This window comes from Plecotus auritus (genome assembly GCF_963455305.1).
Source record: "Plecotus auritus genome assembly, chromosome: 5".
NCBI lineage: Eukaryota > Metazoa > Chordata > Mammalia > Chiroptera > Vespertilionidae > Plecotus > Plecotus auritus.
The window spans coordinates 3545329-3563580 of NC_137776.1; the positions used below are offsets into that span (position 1 = coordinate 3545329).

The 18252-nt window shown below is 45.0% G+C and overlaps 1 protein-coding gene across 2 annotated transcripts in view; it reads right to left on the reverse strand.

Annotated features, from left to right (window-relative positions):
* Positions 1 to 18252, reverse strand: part of LOC308247772 (uncharacterized protein) — a 246509-nt gene that overhangs the window by 149605 nt on the left and 78652 nt on the right. The gene's annotated exons all lie outside the window — the stretch shown is intronic.

The window sequence follows — 18252 nt, forward strand, 5'->3', positions numbered from 1 at the left end:
AGCCTGGCCAGCGGGAAGCTTGGCAAAGGGAGAAATTACAAGGAGGGAAGGGGCGGCTCAAGGGGGCAAGGTGTGCTCAACTAAGTGAGGAACAGCATCGGAGGGAGGAAAAGCAGCCAGACCGTGTCTCTGTCTGCCCTCCCATTGTAATCTGGGAAATTTCTCCAAGGTGAGAGTTCTGATCCCTCCCCACAGAGGGATATATCACAAGCCAAGAGCTTTGCTCTCCTTTATTAGCAAAGAGAACTCTCCGCTGGCTAATCCTGTCTGCCTTAGTCCACTGACTCCAGTAATAATTCAGGCCCCTGGTCCCCTTAGGCTTACTCACCTGTCCTCAGGTAGTGCAGCTATCTTCACCTCTCTGACATGTACCAGCCCTCAACTGAAAAATAAACTCCCTGCTCCATGAACTACAGGGCCCCTCACCTAACACACTGAGCCCTCCCCCGTGTCACATTGACCCTTGCCCTCATGTCACACTGGCTCTGCCCCAAGTCATCCTCTCCTCATGTCATACTGTCTCCACCTCATGTCATCCTCCCCCCGCCCTCAGGCACCACTGACCTCCCCTTGCAGATCTACAGAGCTGGTCAGTGACAAACAGGGGGTGCTCAGCATAGAGCTCCCTTGGGATGGACTCAAAGGGATGCTGAGTAGAATGTAGATGTTCACTTTTGCCTCACAGCAAATTCCCTCACAACTTAGTGGCTTAAGATGTCAGTCAACTGCCAAAACCGGTTTGGCTCAGTGGATAGAGCGTCGGCCTGCGGACTGAAGGGTCCCGGGTTCGATTCCGGTCAAGGGCATGTACCTTGGTTGCGGGCACACCCCCAGTGGGAGGTGTGCAGGAGGCAGCTGATCGATGTTTCTCTCTCATCAATGTTTCTAACTCTCTCTCCCTCTCCCTTCCTCTCTGTAAAATATCAATAAAAAAATATTAAAAAAAAAAGATGTCAGTCAACTATTTGCTCAGAATTCTGTGAGCATCTCCCATCAGCACCTTATAGGATCCATTTCTACCTTGACCGGAACACCTTCTTTTCCTGGGCTCCTCATCAATAGCCCCTTGATGTCCATTTCTCTAAGGTCATCTGTGTTCCTGCTGGTGAGAAAGGACTGGCTCTTTCCCCTGCCATTTGGTCACACAGTGGCCCTGTTTTAAATATATTTCTCTGATTGGCTGTGAATCCACTTCCTGGGTGGATTCCCATCCATCCTCTAGCCTAGCTCCATCCCTCACTACACCACGGAAGACTCTTCTCCTCTCCCCATCTGTGCCAATCCCTGTCCGGCACCCAACTGGGCTCCACTTGTTCAAACTGGGTTTTAAGAACCCCTCGAATTCTGATTTGAGTCCATTCCCCCGAAAAATGTTCCCTAGTGCATTATTTTTATCTTATCTCTACTACAGACTTTCCACTCAGTGTTCTTCAAGTTGACCATTTCCATACATGCTTCCTTTCATTCTTTGACCCACTGTACAGACATATTTGGAACTACTTACCCTACCCACTCTTTGTCAGGGAGTCTACCCCTGCCCACAACCCTAGCTGAGTGGCTTAAGTTTGGATGTCAAAGGGCTAGAATCTGGATCCTCAGAGATACATCCGAGATCAATGCAGCTCAGGACCCAACCCCAGTTCTTCCTGACCCTTCCACACTCATAGCTCATCCTATCAGACCTTCACATGCTTCTGGATTGTCTCAGACATAAGAAGCTCCATTTACCCAGTTTATGACCTTGACTTCCCTAATGGCAGGATTCATATCTGATTCAACGCTGTATCTCCAGATCCTAGCATAAAACCTGGCATCACACAGATTTCACACACTTTTTTTTTTATGAATGAGTGAATACCACCCCTGTATCTCCTACCTTAAAACTTGCAACAACCTGCCACACTGATCTGACCTCCAGGTAATCTTAAGCTCACCGGCTTACCTCAGGTCACTGTCTTGTGGGTTCTGGTGGAAACAGAATTCCCAGAGTATGGTCTTTGATCCAAGGGGCAGGTATTGGACATGAGATTGAATCTTTTTTCTTTTAACAGCTCTTTTAACTTCAATTGAAGTATGATGACATATAATAAACTGTACATATTTAAAGTGTAAAGTTTGGTAAATTAATGAGCACATTCCCAAAAGATTCCTTATGCCTCTTTGTAATTCCTCCTTCTTTCTCTCCCACCCACCACCATGTCACAGGCAACCCCTAATCTGCTTTCTGTCACTATAGGTTCATTTACATATTGTAGAATTTTAGAGAAATAGAATCATACAGTATGTTCTCCTTTTTTGGTTTGGCTACTTTTACTGAGCATAATTTGAGATTCGCATATGTTGTTGAGTGAACTTTAGAATTCATTTATTTCCACTGCTGACTAGTATTCCACTGTACTGATATACAAAATTTATTAATTTACTTTTGTTGGACGTTTGAGTTGCTTCCAGTTTCAGGTTGTTACAAATAAAGCCTCTATGAACACTATACATGTGGATCTTTACACACACACACACACACACACACACACACGCATATGTTTCCTTTTCTCTTGGGTAAATAACTAGATGTAAAATGGATGGATCAAATATAGTAGGTATATGCTTAAATTTTTAAAAAATTTTTAAAAACTGCCAAATTTGGAAATGTACCGTTTTCCAAAGTACTGTACATTCTCACCAGAAATGTGAGAGTTTCAGTTCCTCCATCTTCACCAACACTGATGCACTCAGTCTTTTTTTAATTGAGATATAATTGACACGTAACATTGTACTAGTTTTAGGTGTAGAGTGCGCTCAGTCTTTAAACGTTAGTTATTCTCCTAACTGTGGCGACGTTTCATTGTGCCTTTGATTTGCATTTTCCTAATGACTAATGATCTTAAACATCTTTCATGTGATTGTTTGCCATGCATGTATCCTCTTCGATAAAGTGCCTTCAAACCTTTGGCCCGTTTTAAAATTGGGTTGTTTCTTACAACTGAGATGTGATGGGTTTTTTAAACATATTTGGGATAGTAGTCCTGCAGTACTCCCAGTGGCCAGGGGAATGGTACACCGTAAGCCCGTCCACATACCTCTTCCCTAGACCTGCTTCTTCCCAGTTTCCCATTCTTTTTTTTTTTTTTTAAATATATTTTATTGATATTTTACAGAGAGGAAGGGAGAGAGGGATAGAGAGCTAGAAACATCGATGAGAGAGAAACATCGATCAGCTGCCTCCTGCACACCTCCCACTGGGGATGTGCCCGCAACCAAGGTACATGCCCTTGACCGGAATCGAACCCGGGACCCTTCAGTCCGCAGGCCGATGCTCTATCCACTGAGCCAAACCGGTTTCGGCCCAGTTTCCCATTCTTTCCCCTTCTAAGTCCATGACCAAGTAGCCATACTATGAATCACTGGCATGAGTCATTTATGTTTTTATTTCAGGCTACTTTCTCTCTACACAATGTAGATGACCAAGTGTGCTAATAAAGCTCTTCCCATCAGGAGAGTTCCCCTTCGCTGCTGTCTTCTACGGCCATCTTTGAATGGGACTAGATACAGGGGTGGGCAAACTTTTTGACTCGAGGGCCACAATGGGTTCTTAAACTGGACCGGAGGGCCGGAACAAAAGCATGGATGGAGTGTTTGTGTGAGCTAATATAAATTCAAAGTAAAGGAGCGGAGGGGAGAGCAAGAGAACCGGATAGAACAGCCGGATCCGGCCCGCGGGCCGTAGTTTGCCCATGGCTGGAAGGTAGTGGTCCATTTCTGGCTTTACCATATACCAAGCTGACCCATCCGTGTACCAAGCACAGGTTTTTTTTCTTTTCAATGAGTTTATCTTAATTACATCTCCCTGTCCCCTCTCCCCATGCCCTTCCTTCCAAACAATCAGAAGTGTAAGCGGAGGGAGGGGCAACAGTGTCACAGTATTGGATGACACAGGAGTCTGTGCCATCTACTCATGCAACTTACTTGTCTTCTGGCCCTGTATCACTTCCATCTTTCTGTGGATTTCTGCTGGGTTCTCATGACCCTATGACTCAGTGCAGCAATTTTATTTTTAAAAATTTTTTAAAACCCTCACCCAAGGATATTTTTTCCATTGACTTTTTTTAGAAAAAGTGGAAGGGAGGCGGCAGAGAGGGAGGAAGAGAGAGAGAAAGAGAGAGAGAGAAACATCCACATGAAAGAGACACATCGATGGGTTACCTCTCGCACCTGCCCCTACTAGGGTTGGGGATCGAACCTGCAACCCAGGTACATGCCGTTGACCAGGAATCGAACTGCAACCCTTCAGTGCACGTATCAATGTTCTAACCACTGAGCAACACCAGTCAGGGCAGTGCAGCAATTTTCAACCTTTTTCATCTCATGGCACACATAAACTACTAAAATTCGGCAGCACACCAACAAACCTATTTTTTGCCAATCTGACTAGAAATAATTTTGATTCATTCACACCAGGAGGCTATTGTGTTGGTGGACCCCACTCATAGCTGGCAACCTGCCATGTCACTCAGCAAATGGTTGGGTGCAGTGTTTCCAAGCGCTGAGTATGCTGGTTCCAGAACCCAGTAGGCAATATGCATCTTCTTAGCGGTGGGATGCCTGGCATGTCCCCGACTACTAGACACTTACGTGGAGCATCTCTGAATTTTCTTGGAATGTGTATTTTACCCTTTAGAGCAAGGCCTCCAACACCCTTGCCATTTCTCAATCATCGGTTCTGATTAATCTGATGTAGTCACTATCTGTTGCTCTGTTACACATTTCCTCGATGTGTAGCCTATTAAAACACTACATGCTGATTATCTCATCATTTTGGTAGGTCAGGGATTCGGGAGTGGCTCAGCCGGGTGATTCTGGCTCAGGTCTCCCCTGAGGGCACAGGCCTCTGAAGGCCTGACTGCGGCTGGGGGACCTGCTTCCAGGGTGGCTTGCTTAAATGGGTTTTGGCAGGAGGCCTCTCGGCTCCTTTTCACGTGCATCTCCCTGCAGGGCTGCTTCCGAGTCTTGTCACACTTCCCTCCCAGCTAGTGATCCAAGGGAGAGCAAGGAACAACGCTGTAATATCTTAGAAGTCATACATCATCACTTCTGTAAAATTCTATTTGTTAGAAGCACGTCACTAAGTCTGGCACACACTCAAGGGTAGAGGACTTAAGCTCCACCTCCTGAAGGAAGAAATATCACAGAATTTGTGAGCGTACTCAAAAACCACCACACACGATATCATTAATTAGTGGGTCACCATGACGATAGGCAGAATGTCCAGGAAGTCCAGCTTCCTTTAGAACAGAGAGCAAAAGAGTTAACCCCAAGCAAGACTGTAAATGTCTATGTCATTCACATGCATCGCTTTCATCTACTTGATAGGAGTGAAAATGAATGCATTTGCTAACCAATGCCAGGTACCCAAGGTCATATCAATCTGCTCCAGAAGAGGTATTCCATTTGGCATAGGAACTGCAAATTAGGGAAGCTATTTGGTTGAGTTTACTGTTCTCCAGGATGAGACATTTTTCAAAGGGCCAGACTGGTGAGTTAAATGGGGATAAAGGAGAGCCATCACCTTGCATCTTTTTTTAAAATATATTTTTGTTGATTTCAGAGAGGAAAGGAGAGGGAGGGTAAGAGATAGAAACATCAGTGATGAGAGAGAATCATTGATCGGCTGCCTCCTGCACTCCCCACACTGGGGATCAAGCCCACAACCGGGGCATGTGCCCTGACCAGGAATCGAACTGTGACCTTCTGCTTCATAGGTCGATGCTCAACCACTGAGCCACGCCAGCCGGGCCACCTTGCATTCTTTTTTTTTTTTTTTTTAAATATATTTTACTGATTTTTTACAGAGAAGAAGGGAGAGGGATAGAGAGTTAGGAACATCGATGAAAGAGAAACATCGATCAGCTGCCTCCTGCACACTCCCTACTAGGGATGTGCCTGCAACCAAGGTACATGCCCTTGACGGGAATCGAACCTGGGACCCTTGAGTCTGCAGGCCGACGCTCTATCCACTGAGCCAAGCCAGTTAGGGCAGGCCTTGCATTCTTGTAGCCTTAATCTCTACAATTTTCCCCAGGATGTAATAATGTATTTTAGAGAGGGAGAAAATTAGTTTCAAAAATTCCCTACTAATATAGCTTTTATCCCAGTTACCAAGTATATCCATTCCAATCACATATTGGAGAACCTGAAAAACAATCCTTTTCTCCTTTAGTTTTCTCCATAGCATTTATCACCACCTAACTCAACATATACTAAACTTATTCATTTCATTTATTATCTGTTACGCAAATGAATATAGTTTCTACAAGGACAGGCATTTCTGTCTTTTTCTAGTACTGATTTATTTCTAATGTCTATAGAGTGCCTATCACATCACAGAAACTTTATTGTTCTATCACATAGCAGGAATTCAGTAAATATTTGTAGAGTGCAAGAATAAACAGTGCCAGACTCTCAATATAAGTTTGCTATTGTTATTGTTAGAATTTTCTCTAAGATTTCTCCATCTCTCCAGCAAGTATGAATTCAAGTGTGAAGCAGTAACTCTGGAGCAAATTAGGGAGAGGTTTCCACAAGAAGACCAGAAATGAACAGCATATGTGTTGGGGGTCAGCTGAGAGGTGGAAGGCAGATCGAGAGAAACACCTCTCCAACATTCTCAGCACTTTCTATATCTCTCTTCTCCCCCAGTGTGGTTTGAAGTACACATAGTTAATCCAGTGGTAATTATTGGAGTTTTGGGCCTCCTAGAATGGAACTGTTTGTTTTTTAAAGCATTAAGTTAGACATGAAATATTTAAATACTTTCAGGTTTTCTCTTTAAAAATCTGGCTGTTATCATCCATTTAGATGGGGTATGTGCTTTTTTATTTTATTACAGTTCTCACCACTCCCAATTATCTCTTTCACACTAAGGCAAAGTGACAGCTGCCATTCATCCATGTATAAACAGCACCATTTTTCTTCAAGTTAAGAAGAGAAGGATATAGTTTTTATATCCAAGTCCATATAAAAATTGGGAAGGCCCTAACCAGTTTGGCTCAGTGGATAGAGCATCAGCCTGCGGACTGAAGGGTCCCAGGTTCGATTCTGGTCAAGGGCATGTACCTTGGTTGTGGGCACATCCCCAGTAGGGGGCGTGCAGGAGGCAACTGATGGATGTTTCTCTCTCATCAATGTTTCTAACTCTCTATCCCTCTCCCTTCCTCTCTGTAAAATGCAATAAAATACATTTTAAAAATAAATAAAATAAATAAAAATTGGGAAGAATGAAATGTAAACAGAGAGAAGTATACATTTCAATAGAAATGAAAAGAGTGTTTCCGGAGGCAAGAGAGAACAAAGATTATTCCTAAGCATTTAATATGTAATATGCAAGCAAAGCATGACTGAGTACATGGAGTGCAACTCAAGCCTGAGATTGCAATCCTTCCTCAAGTCCAATAAAGAGGAATAAATAGTACATGCACATAATCTGCAAGGTACTTATTTCTCTTTTAAAATGTCTCTAATTTGCATTATTGAGCACAGCAATTTTAGTGTTTTTTTTCACATTGACATCTTGCCCCCAAGATACATATTGTCTCGCTTCAACTCCCTGATTTTGCCCTTTGGGATGGAAACACAGAGGTACTCACTGGTAGTTCACATGCTTTTTAACTGTCACTTCCTTATTTGCACAAAGAAAAGTTTCACAATTCTAGCTCAGGAAAGACCATTAACATCTTAGCTAAGGACCCTCATTCTCTTCAGTTTTGATATGGAAAAGAGTGATTTAGTGTTCCAGGTGCTTTTAGTTGATGGTTTTAGTGTCTGTTAACTATACACTGAGTGGCCAGATTATTATCATCTCTGAACGCATAATGATCTGGCCACTCAGTGTATATCCTATATAATAAAAGGCTAATATGCAAATTGTCCCCTCAACCAGGAGTTCTACCAGCAGGCAGGCCAGGCTGGCCGGACCCCACCCATGCACAAATTCATGCACCGGGCCTCATATATATATATATATATATATGTGGAGAGAGGGAGAGAGAGAGAGAGAGAGAAGCCAGATTATTATGCGTTCAGAGATCATCATAATCTGGCCACTCAGTGTAATTACAACAGTAGTAGTACATTTTCATATTAGTAATATGAATTCTGGGATGTCCTTAGCTAGCAATAAACATGATGACTGGAAAAATGTAATATCATCAGGTAAAATTATCCAGATTTTTTTTAAAAGGCCAAACAAATCTCCATCACACTCTTTCATTAAGCTAAGCTTCCATGGTAGTTAGGGTACTGGGTACATTTGTCAAACTCTTACAAAGAAACAAGGGTGTTCTTACATTTATCTGAATGTCTTTCTCCCTCCACCACCTTTTTTTATCTTCATTCAAGCCAGTTCTAAAAATAAGGCAGTTATTGAGCCCAATATGCACTGATAGCCAAGCAGGAAGCTTTTGGGTATGAACCAGACTGGGGATGACTCATTGGAAGCCAAATGTCTGCATGAAAAGCTCCCGTAAATTGGCACAAAAGCAAATATTTATAAACATGTTTTAAAAGCACTGCAGAACTCTTGGGAGGAAGGGTTAAAATACTGCCACCCATTCCTAATTACAGCATCCTGATGACACACTGCTTTGCTACCATGGAGGCTGGCCCAGGCACTAAGCCTTCAAAAATGGGGTTGCTATAATTGGCGGAACTGTCCTGACTCACAGTACTACTTATTTTGAAATATGATTCCATTTTGATAACCTCAGCCCTATCTGTATTTTGAATGCATTGAAAATTTATGTGCAAGGAAAAAAAAAGGAAAGAAAATGCATGTGCTACTTGTGAAAATTTTAAATTTCCTATAGATATGTCTCAAATGCAATCTATACAAATAGAGGTCACAAGAAGAGTGGTTAAACATGGAAATTTGTTTCTTACTGAGCAAACTTTTGATGTAAGCATATATTTAATTTCTGTACCTTGAAGTTACCTATTGTTTTAAATACCCTTCTTGAGTCCTCAAGCAAATAAAAATGGTTTTTTCATTCTGATGGATATTTTTGGCACACATAGGTTTCTGTTTAGATTTATCGGGCCCTCATTTGAGAGCCTAGAGCCCACCACTTCCCTCAGGCTGACTGGAGGCCTATGGGAAGTCAGTTCCTGGTAGAAGTCACAACATGAGGTGATGGCAGCGGTGGAGGGTTGGAAAGGAACCAGGGGGTCAGGAGGCGATCAGGCCAAGAAGCCAGCCCTCCGGCTAAACCAAGCTGCCTGCCCCTGTTGCGTGACTCCTGCAGTGGTCTTTGGTATGCTGGGTTATTTAGAAGAGGAGATTGAGTCATTCAGACATCTATGACTGAACGCATGATTGAGCTAAGCAGTAGCACTTGTTCAGAATTTTGTCTTGTATCCAAAAATAAACCACTGGGAAGTACTTAGGACAGTGGCCATAAAGATATGCAAGTAAAAAGGCTGGTATCAAGGAGAGATATCATCTTTGATCTCCATATTTGGGGCTGGTGTTATCTATTTCTGCAGCAAAACATCGTGATCAGATGAGTGTATGGGAACTATGGTTATGGATACAGCCCTGCTTCCATTAGTCAAGATCATGAGAAAATGGGTTCTCTAGATAAAAGAATTTTCTAGATTTCTAGGCTCCCCTTATTAAGTACCAAAATGTTAAAAAAAAAAAAAGAAAGAAAGAAAAATCTAAGACACTGGAAGGACCTCTGGAAGTATGATTGAAGGGGTAGGGGCAAGTAAGTGAAAGTTTTTACTTTTCCCTTTATGCCCTTTTATAAAGAATGCATTTTAAAATTATATGTTTTATTTTATTATTTTTAACAATTTACTTGAAACTATTTCTACATAAATAAATGGGTTTCATACTTCTGACCTCTCAAACAGAGCCAAATTGAGCTTTGTTGTTTTGTTAATCCTCACAAGAGGATATTTTTAACATTGCTTTTCAGAGAGAGTAGAAGGGAGGGAAGGGGAGAGAGAAAGAGAAACATGGATGTGGGAGAGACACATTGAGCCCCAACCTGAGGCAGGAAGGGAACCTGCAACCCAGGTACGTGCCCTTGACTGGAAATCAAACCCAAGAAACTTCAGCACGCAGGCTGATGCTCTAACCACTGAGAAATACCAGCCAAGGTGAGCTTTCTTTTGATGGACCATTATCATCATTATAAAACTCAATTCTTCTATGTGCTACAAAGCAGTGACACCTCCAGTCCTAGAGTGTCCAGTGTACTGAATGACTTATTCCTACACTAAATGTCCTCAGATTTTTAATTTACTTCTGACACATTTTTCTGCTACCTGCTTTGGTATGAGACTGTCAGAATTCTGCCTATCGTTGGTAACCTTTCTTCTGAATTTGTTTTGTTTTAACTTGATGCTCCTATCAGCTTACTGTTAAGTCACATAAACGAACTTGTTAATAGCCTATCTACACTAATAAAAGAGAAACATGCAAATTGACCACCCCCCCCCGCTACGCCCACCAGCCAATCAGGAGAGAGTATGCAAATTAACCCAACAAAGCTGGTGGTTAATTTGCATATGCAGGCACGGAGCAAAGACTGAAGACAGTGTAGAAGGAAGCCAAGTGCTGCAGAAGGGAGCAAAGTGGCGGAGAAGGGAGCAAGGCAGCGGAGACGGGAGGGAGCGAGGCAGTGGAGACGCTCCCTTCTCTGCTTCGCTCTGGCCGTAGGAAGCCCTATTCTTGCAGGAATCTCTCTGCAACGGGCCTCTAGTGTAAAATAAAATTAAATGGGCACAAAGTGAACGCCCAGGGTCACTCCTGTGAGCAATGTACAGAAAACAAAAACAAAAAACAAACCCCAAAAACCACCAACAAAAAAAACCCACCAATAACTTTAGTGCATTTATTTCGAGGTTTCAGTCTTATCCTTCCTATCTGGACCACAGCTATGTTTCAGATACTAGCTGTCACTGGTACAAGAATTACATATCAGTGAAATGAAGCTCTTGCATCATGTCTTCCCTCCTTCATGTAATTGCTCAGTGGCAGTTCAGGTAGATGCATGTGATATTGAACTGGAGGTATTCTCATTCTTCAGGCTAATTGAAATGATAGCCCTGGACATTTTGCCAGTTTTAGAGTAATATTTTAAACTAGAGGCCCCGTGCATGGATTCGTTCACCAGTGGGGTCCCTTGGCCTGGCCTGCGGGGATCGGGCCAAAACCAGCTCTCTCATATCCCCCGAGGGGTCCCAGATTGCAAGAGGGTGGTTCTTGGGTGATGCACTCTGGAATCGGGCTCTCTCTTCTCTGGTTCTAGGTGTGTCACCCGAGAACCGCAGCTGCGAAGTCACCACAGCTCAGTAGCTCCTGCATTGAGCGCCTGCCCCCTAGTGGTCATTGTGCATCATAGCTACCAGACAGACAGTCGGATGGTCACTTAGGCTTTTATCCTATATAATAAAAGCCTAATATGCAAATCGACCAAACAGTGGAACGACCGGTAAAACAACCGGTCACTATGACGCACACTGACCACCAGGGGGCAGACGCTCAGCACAGGAGCTGTCCCCAGTCCACAGGCCCCAGGCCAGCCAAGGTGGGTGTCAGAGGGGGCCCCCAGGTTGCCCCACCAGTCACCTCCTGCAGAGGGAGGCGACCGGCGGCGGCAGGGGGCGGGGCCGGCCAGCGGGCAGTGCCAGGCCGGCCAAGATGGGTGCCAGCGGGGGCCCCCCGACCACCCCTGATCATTGCCCAGGCCTAGGGACCCTACCCGTGCAGGAATTTCGTGCACCGGGCCTCTAGTAATAATAATCCCATCCTATATAATAAAAGGCTAATATGCAAATCAACCGCATGGCAGAATGATTGGTCACTATAACGTGCACTGACCACCAGGGTGTAGACTCTCAATGCAGGAGCTTCCCCCTGGTGGTCAGTGCGTTCTCACAGGGGGAGCGCCGCTCAGCCAGAAGCCAGGCTCACAGCTGTTGAGTGTAGCGAGTGCAGCGGTGGTGGCAGGAGCCTCTCCCGCCTCCGCAGCAGCACTAAGGATGGACTGCCGACCAGCTGGACATCCCCCGAGGGCTCCCGGACTGCGAGAGGGCATGGGCCGGGCTGATGGACCCCCCGCAGTGGACGAAATCTCGTGCACCTGGTCTCTAGTACATATAGATCAGAAATAATTGGCAGGACTTCGATAACCAAGGATTTAAGTGTTCCCAAGTGTGATTAACATATATTTGGTCTTTGGTCCTGGTTTAGAGCTTCTAAAACCCTTACTTTTCCTAAAAGGAGTGATAGGACCATCTTTTGTTATTCATAACAAGCACCTTTCAACACTACCTTAGTTGTATATGTCATCGAGGTGATCCTTGGAGGCCCCTAGATAGCTTCAGGATGAGGATGATTGCCAGAGGCACCAATCCTGTGATTAGAAAGAACTCTCAACCCTGCCCCTATGACCTTCAGGGAGGGAAGAGGGGCTGAAGATTGAGCCAATAATTTAATCCATCATGTACATGTAAGAACACCTCCTTAGAACCCCTGACCAGTGAGGTTCAGAGAGCTTCCTGGTTGGTGAACAGGTAGAGGTAGTGAGGGAATGGTGCTCCTGGAGAGGGCACAGAAGCTCTGCCCCCACCCCACCCCGCCTTATGCTTTGCCCAATGCCTTTGTTTCATTTGGCTGTTCCTGGGTTGTATTCTTCATAACAAGTTGGTAATAGTTAGTAAACTGTTTCTGAGTTCTATGCGCCTAACAAATTATGCAACCTAATTTACAGCCTGCCAGTCAAGAGTACTGGTGGGCCGAAACCGGTTTGGCTCAGTGGATAGAGCGTCAGCCTGCGGACTGAAAGGTCCCAGGTTCGATTCCGGTCGAGGGCATGTACCTTGGTTGTGGGCACGTCCCCAGTAGGGGGTGTGCAGGAGGCAGCTGATCGATGTTTCTCTCTCATCGATGTTTCTAACTCTCTATCCCTCTCCCTTCCTCTCTGTAAAAAATCAATAAAAAAAAAAAAAAGAGTACGGGTGGCCTGGGACCTGCCATTTTCACCTGAGGAGGGGGCAGTCTCGTGGGAGCGAACCCTTCGCCCGTCGGGGTCTCCACTAACTCTAGCACTTAGTGTCAGAACTGAGTTGTAGGACACCCAAATGGTGTCTGGAGAATTGGAAAACTGGTTGGTGTGAGGAGAGAAAAACCCACACATCGGCTGTCAGAAGTGTTGTGAGGGAAAAACAGCTCACCGGGCTTTTAAGACTGCAATATGCTTGCCTATGTGTCAGGCTGCCAAATCCACCTGAAAAACATACAAGTAGGCTCTGGCCTACTGGGTAGATCCGACGAGACTCAGCTGATTCACAGACACACAGAAATAGATCAAACAAGTAGCATGTGTTTGAAAGGAACACTTGAGTTGGACAGGGAGCGGGATTGGGGGACAATCTGAATGTGAGGCAGAGTGTAGGCTTGCACGGGTGAGTGGGTGGGGGGATACGTCTGTGGGTGTCAGAGACTGACAGAGATAGATGGCTGCAGTTCTGTCGCTCATAAAGTAACTATGACAGTAAAAGAAATTTAAAGGCACAGAGCTTCATGGAGCCCTAGAAAATAGTTTTAAACAAACAATGTCTACAGACAGGCTTATTTAAAGTGCCAATGGCTCCCCACAAAGAGCTTAAATTACTCCTCCTTACACAATGCCAGGCAATTTTCATTTACCACTTACTTGAAATTTGGTAATTATCACAAATGAAACCCTATCCTACATTCCTGGTAGTCAAAGGTTTTTAAAAATGGGAAAAGTGAGGTAAATCAGCTGCATTTTTTACCTGGAACATGATCTTCAGCTGTTTGCAGGTCAAGACATACAGCAAATAACTAGCTAAGGAAGAGGAGCTAAAATGGGTAAACTGGATAAGAAGAACTTTATCTGAAGCCATAGCAGGATGATTTCTGACGTACTCACCTACGTTCAGTGATTGGCAGTACGGAGACGGAAAAAGATAGGGAGCTGGTGGTGTAGCTGCTTGTCTGGTTTTGCCTGGGAGAGTCCTGATGCTGGTGAAGTGGGATCTATGCATAGAAACTCCATTTAACAAAAACTTAACCAAAGAACTTGTATGCATACATGCATAACCCATGGACACAGACAACAGTGAGGTGAAGGCCTGAGGCGGGGTGTGGGGTGGAGGGGTCACTGGGGAAAAAGGGGGACATGGTAATACTTTCAACAATAGAGGTCAGTTTTTAGAAACTCACGGGTTATTACTGTTTGGCAATCCCATTGCTGCATCCCTGGACCCTGTCAAGTGTGCATTCATGGGCAAGACTAGAGCCCACAAAGGCACTGGGGGTATCGCTTAAAACGAAAGCAAGGAATCCCTGCGTGAAAGAGATGATGGGTCCATATGCACAGGGTATAGAGCAGCCGTGGGCAAACTACGGCCCGCGGGCCGGATCCGGCTGTTCTATCCGGTTCTCTTGCTCTCGCCTCCGCTCCTTTACTTTGAATTTATATGAGTTCACACAAACACTCCATCCATGCTTTTGTTCCGGCCCTCCGGTCCAGTTTAAGAACCCATGGTGGCCCTCGAGTCAAAAAGTTTGCCCACCCCTGGTATAGAGTCAAAATGGAACGCACAGAGCTGAGCCTCTCTGCTGGGCTTTCCTACCGTGCTTGCTTCTAGAACAGCCGTGGGCAAACTACGGCCCGCGGGCCGGATCCGGCCCGTTCGGCTGTTCTATCCGGCCCGCGGAGCTGAAAGAGCGGAGGGTTCTCTTGCTCTCCCCTCCGCTCCTTTACTTTGAATTTATATTAGTTCACACAAACACTCCATCCATGCTTTTGTTCCGGCCCTCCGGTCCAGTTTAAGAACCCATGGTGGCCCTCGAGTCAAAAAGTTTGCCCACCCCTGTTCTAGAATCACAGCCCTGCGCTGCCCTCAAGGAACTTAGCCCTGAGGCAAACAGTTCAGGAAGCTGAGGAACACTGTTCGAGCCAGGTGCTATGACACGGGCCCCAGGAGGAAACTATTATTAACTCTCCACTGACCAACCGTGATTTTTTTCCAAAAGAGAAATAACTTTTTCTAATTATAAAAATAATACATGCGCCATATTTTAAAAATTCAGATATAGTAGAAGTCTCTGTTGATGTAAGAATTCGTTTAAAGCATTGGCTACTAAGGAGCAAATTCCATATTCCCTCTTTGTACACTAACTCCCCCTCGTTGCCATACATCACCTTTCATTAGTAACTGGCCTAGCAGGGCAAGAGGCCCAACTCGCTCTGTGCTGTCACACCATTATTGGTTCTTACACATTGCAAGCATAGTATAAATTTATTTCATTAGCTACTTGGGACTGGGAAAATTTTTAGAAACTATATTTGCCCTCTTTTTTTTTTTTTTGCGTTAGTAAGATCACTCTTTTAAAATATATTGTTTTTAAATTTGATTTTAGAGAGGAAGGGAGAGGGATAGAGAGATAGAAACGTCAATGATGAGAAAGGAAAGGAAAATCATCAGTCGGCTGCCTTCTGCATGCTCCCCCCTGGGGATAGGGCCTGTGCCCTTCCTGGGAATCAAACAGCGATCTCCTGGTTCATGGGTGGACACTCAGCCACTGAGCCACCCCGGCTGGGCAGTAAGATCACGCTTGTACTCACAAGAAGGAGCTCTGACCTCTCTCTATTCTAAAGCCCTGATTCTTTCCCTCACCTCTCCCCTTCATAGCTGGGAGCTCATTCCATGTGGCCGGTGTGAGGATGACAAATGGTGGCTTTGAGCTTCTGTGAGCTTGGAGCTGTTGGTGTGGAGCAGGGGTCCTCAAACTTTTTAAACAGGGGGCCAGTTCACTGTCCCTCAGACCGTTGGAGGGCCGGACTATAGTTTAAAACTATGAACAAATTCCTATGCGCACTGCGGGCCCGGGACAAGTCGGCTGCTAAGCAGGACAGGCAGCGGCCCCCGGCGGGCTAGATAAATGTCCTCGGCGGGCCGGATAAATGTCCTCGGCGGGCCGCATGTGGCCCGTGGGCGGTAGTTTGAGGACGCCTGGTGTGGAGGATGAACAAAGTACAGAGAATGCATGAGGGAAAGACAGGCTTATGCTGCGGTGGCCCAGTTCACCCGAGCTCTCAGTGACGTAGCACGGGAAGGCTCCATGCTTGCCGGTGCTACGCATCTGGTACAGCTAGGGAGGGCAGGGTGGTGGAGGCTCGCCGTCCGTGGCCGCACCAGCTCCTCAGCATTGCTGCAGGGACGGAGAGACAGGGAATCTCAGGTGGGCCTGTCGCTACCTCGGCCCCAAAGCAGCGCCTGTGGCTTCTGCTCACATTCCATTGGCTCACAGCAATCACATGGTCTCCCTAATTTCAAAGCAGCTGAGGAATTTGGAGAACAGATAAAATGATTTGTTAGAACTGGTCTCTCCTTCAAACCTAAGTGTGCATTCTCTGACCATAGACTGACATCATTCCAAATCAAGTCATGTTATTTACTTAGGTCAATTTTCTACTCCTTTGACATGAAGATTTCAGTGTGAGATGTATGTAGAGAAGAATGTACCTTACCCATAGACACAGTTTTCTATACATAAGATAATTACTATGTACATAATAGCTTATTATTTTCCACAGCCGGTATTCAAGAAGGGGGAAGATGATTAAGGAAGAGAAAAGAATACTCAACCCTCATTTAAAGAAGTATATATATTTTTACTGATTTCAGAGAGGAAAGGAGAGGAAGAGAGAGATAGAAACATCAACGATGAGAGAAAATCATTGATTGGTTGCCTCCTGCACACACCCCCACTGGGGATCAAGCCTGCAACCGGGGCATGTGCTCTTGACTGGAACTGAACCCAGGACCCTTCAGTCCACAGGCTGACGCTCTATCCACTGAGCCAAACCAGCTAGGGCCCAGCCCTCATTTTTTTTACCACAAATTCTGACTAAAAGCAGCAAAATGCCTGGGTTTGTCAGGGCAGACTAATTTCTGTAACAAGTAGTTATCTCTGGTCTTTGGAATTCTGTCTAATATGCCTCTTTTGTTTATCTGCTCCTATAGTTTTTGCATAATCTCAGTGATTTAAGACAATGGATTTTAATGGCTGTGTAACCACAGTTCAGTGTGGGTATTTGACAAGCGGCTTTCCTTGAAGTGACTCAGAGACCTGAGCTCCTCCCTCCTGAGACTCTGGCCCTCCACGTCTGAGTCCTCTGCAGATTCCCCTGCGCCACTCAGACACACAAAGGGAGAGGAGGGCGGGGAGGGTTGTGTGTGGGGGCGGGGGGGGCGGGGGGAGGGCCGGCTTGGAAACAGCATCTATCATTTCCACCCACATTCTGTAGGCCAGGCCTCCTGATCACCGTTAACCCCAGAGGAGCCTGGGAAATGTAGTCTGGCTGTGTGCACAGAAGGAAAAGAAATAGGTTTGGAGACTGTCTCTACCTCCATGTCCCTCACATGACGTACGTACGTACATACATGCATACACACATAGGAAAAAAACAAAGGAATCTGACTAGAGTTGGATGTGTCTGGGGAAAGAAACTTTTTTTCTGTAGCCAGGTCCTTATTTCCTTCATTTATGCTTATATGTTGTTTCTCTTCACGTTCTTTGTTTTACTTTCTTTTAAAACCAGTTTTTTTAATCAACAAATCAACAAACAACAAGTGCTGGCGAGGATGCGGAGAAAAAGGAACCCTCGTGCACTGCTGGTGGGAATGCAGACTGGTGCAGCCACTGTGGAGACCAGTATGGAGTTTCCCCAAAAAACTAAAAATGGAACTCCCATTTGACCCAGTGATCCCACTTCTAGGACTATATCCCAAGAAACTAGAAACACCGATCAGAAAGGATATATGCACCCCTATGTTCACAGCAGCACAATTTACCAGAGCTAAGATTTGGAAACAGCCCGGGTCCCCATCAGCAGATGCGTGGATAGAAAAGCTGTGGTACATTTACACCATGGAATACTACACGACTGTAAAAAAGAAAGAACTCTTACCATTTGCAACAGCATGGATGGATCTGGACAGTATTGTGTTAAGCGAAATAAGCCAATCAGAGAAAGATAAGTATCACATGATCTCACTCATTTGTGGAATCTAATGAATAAAATAAACTGATGAACAAAATAGATCCAGAGACATAGAAGCATGGAACAGAGTGATGAATTTCAGAGGGAAGGCGGGGTGTGGAGAGATTAATCAGGGAACTTATATGCATATATGCACAGCCCAGGAACACAG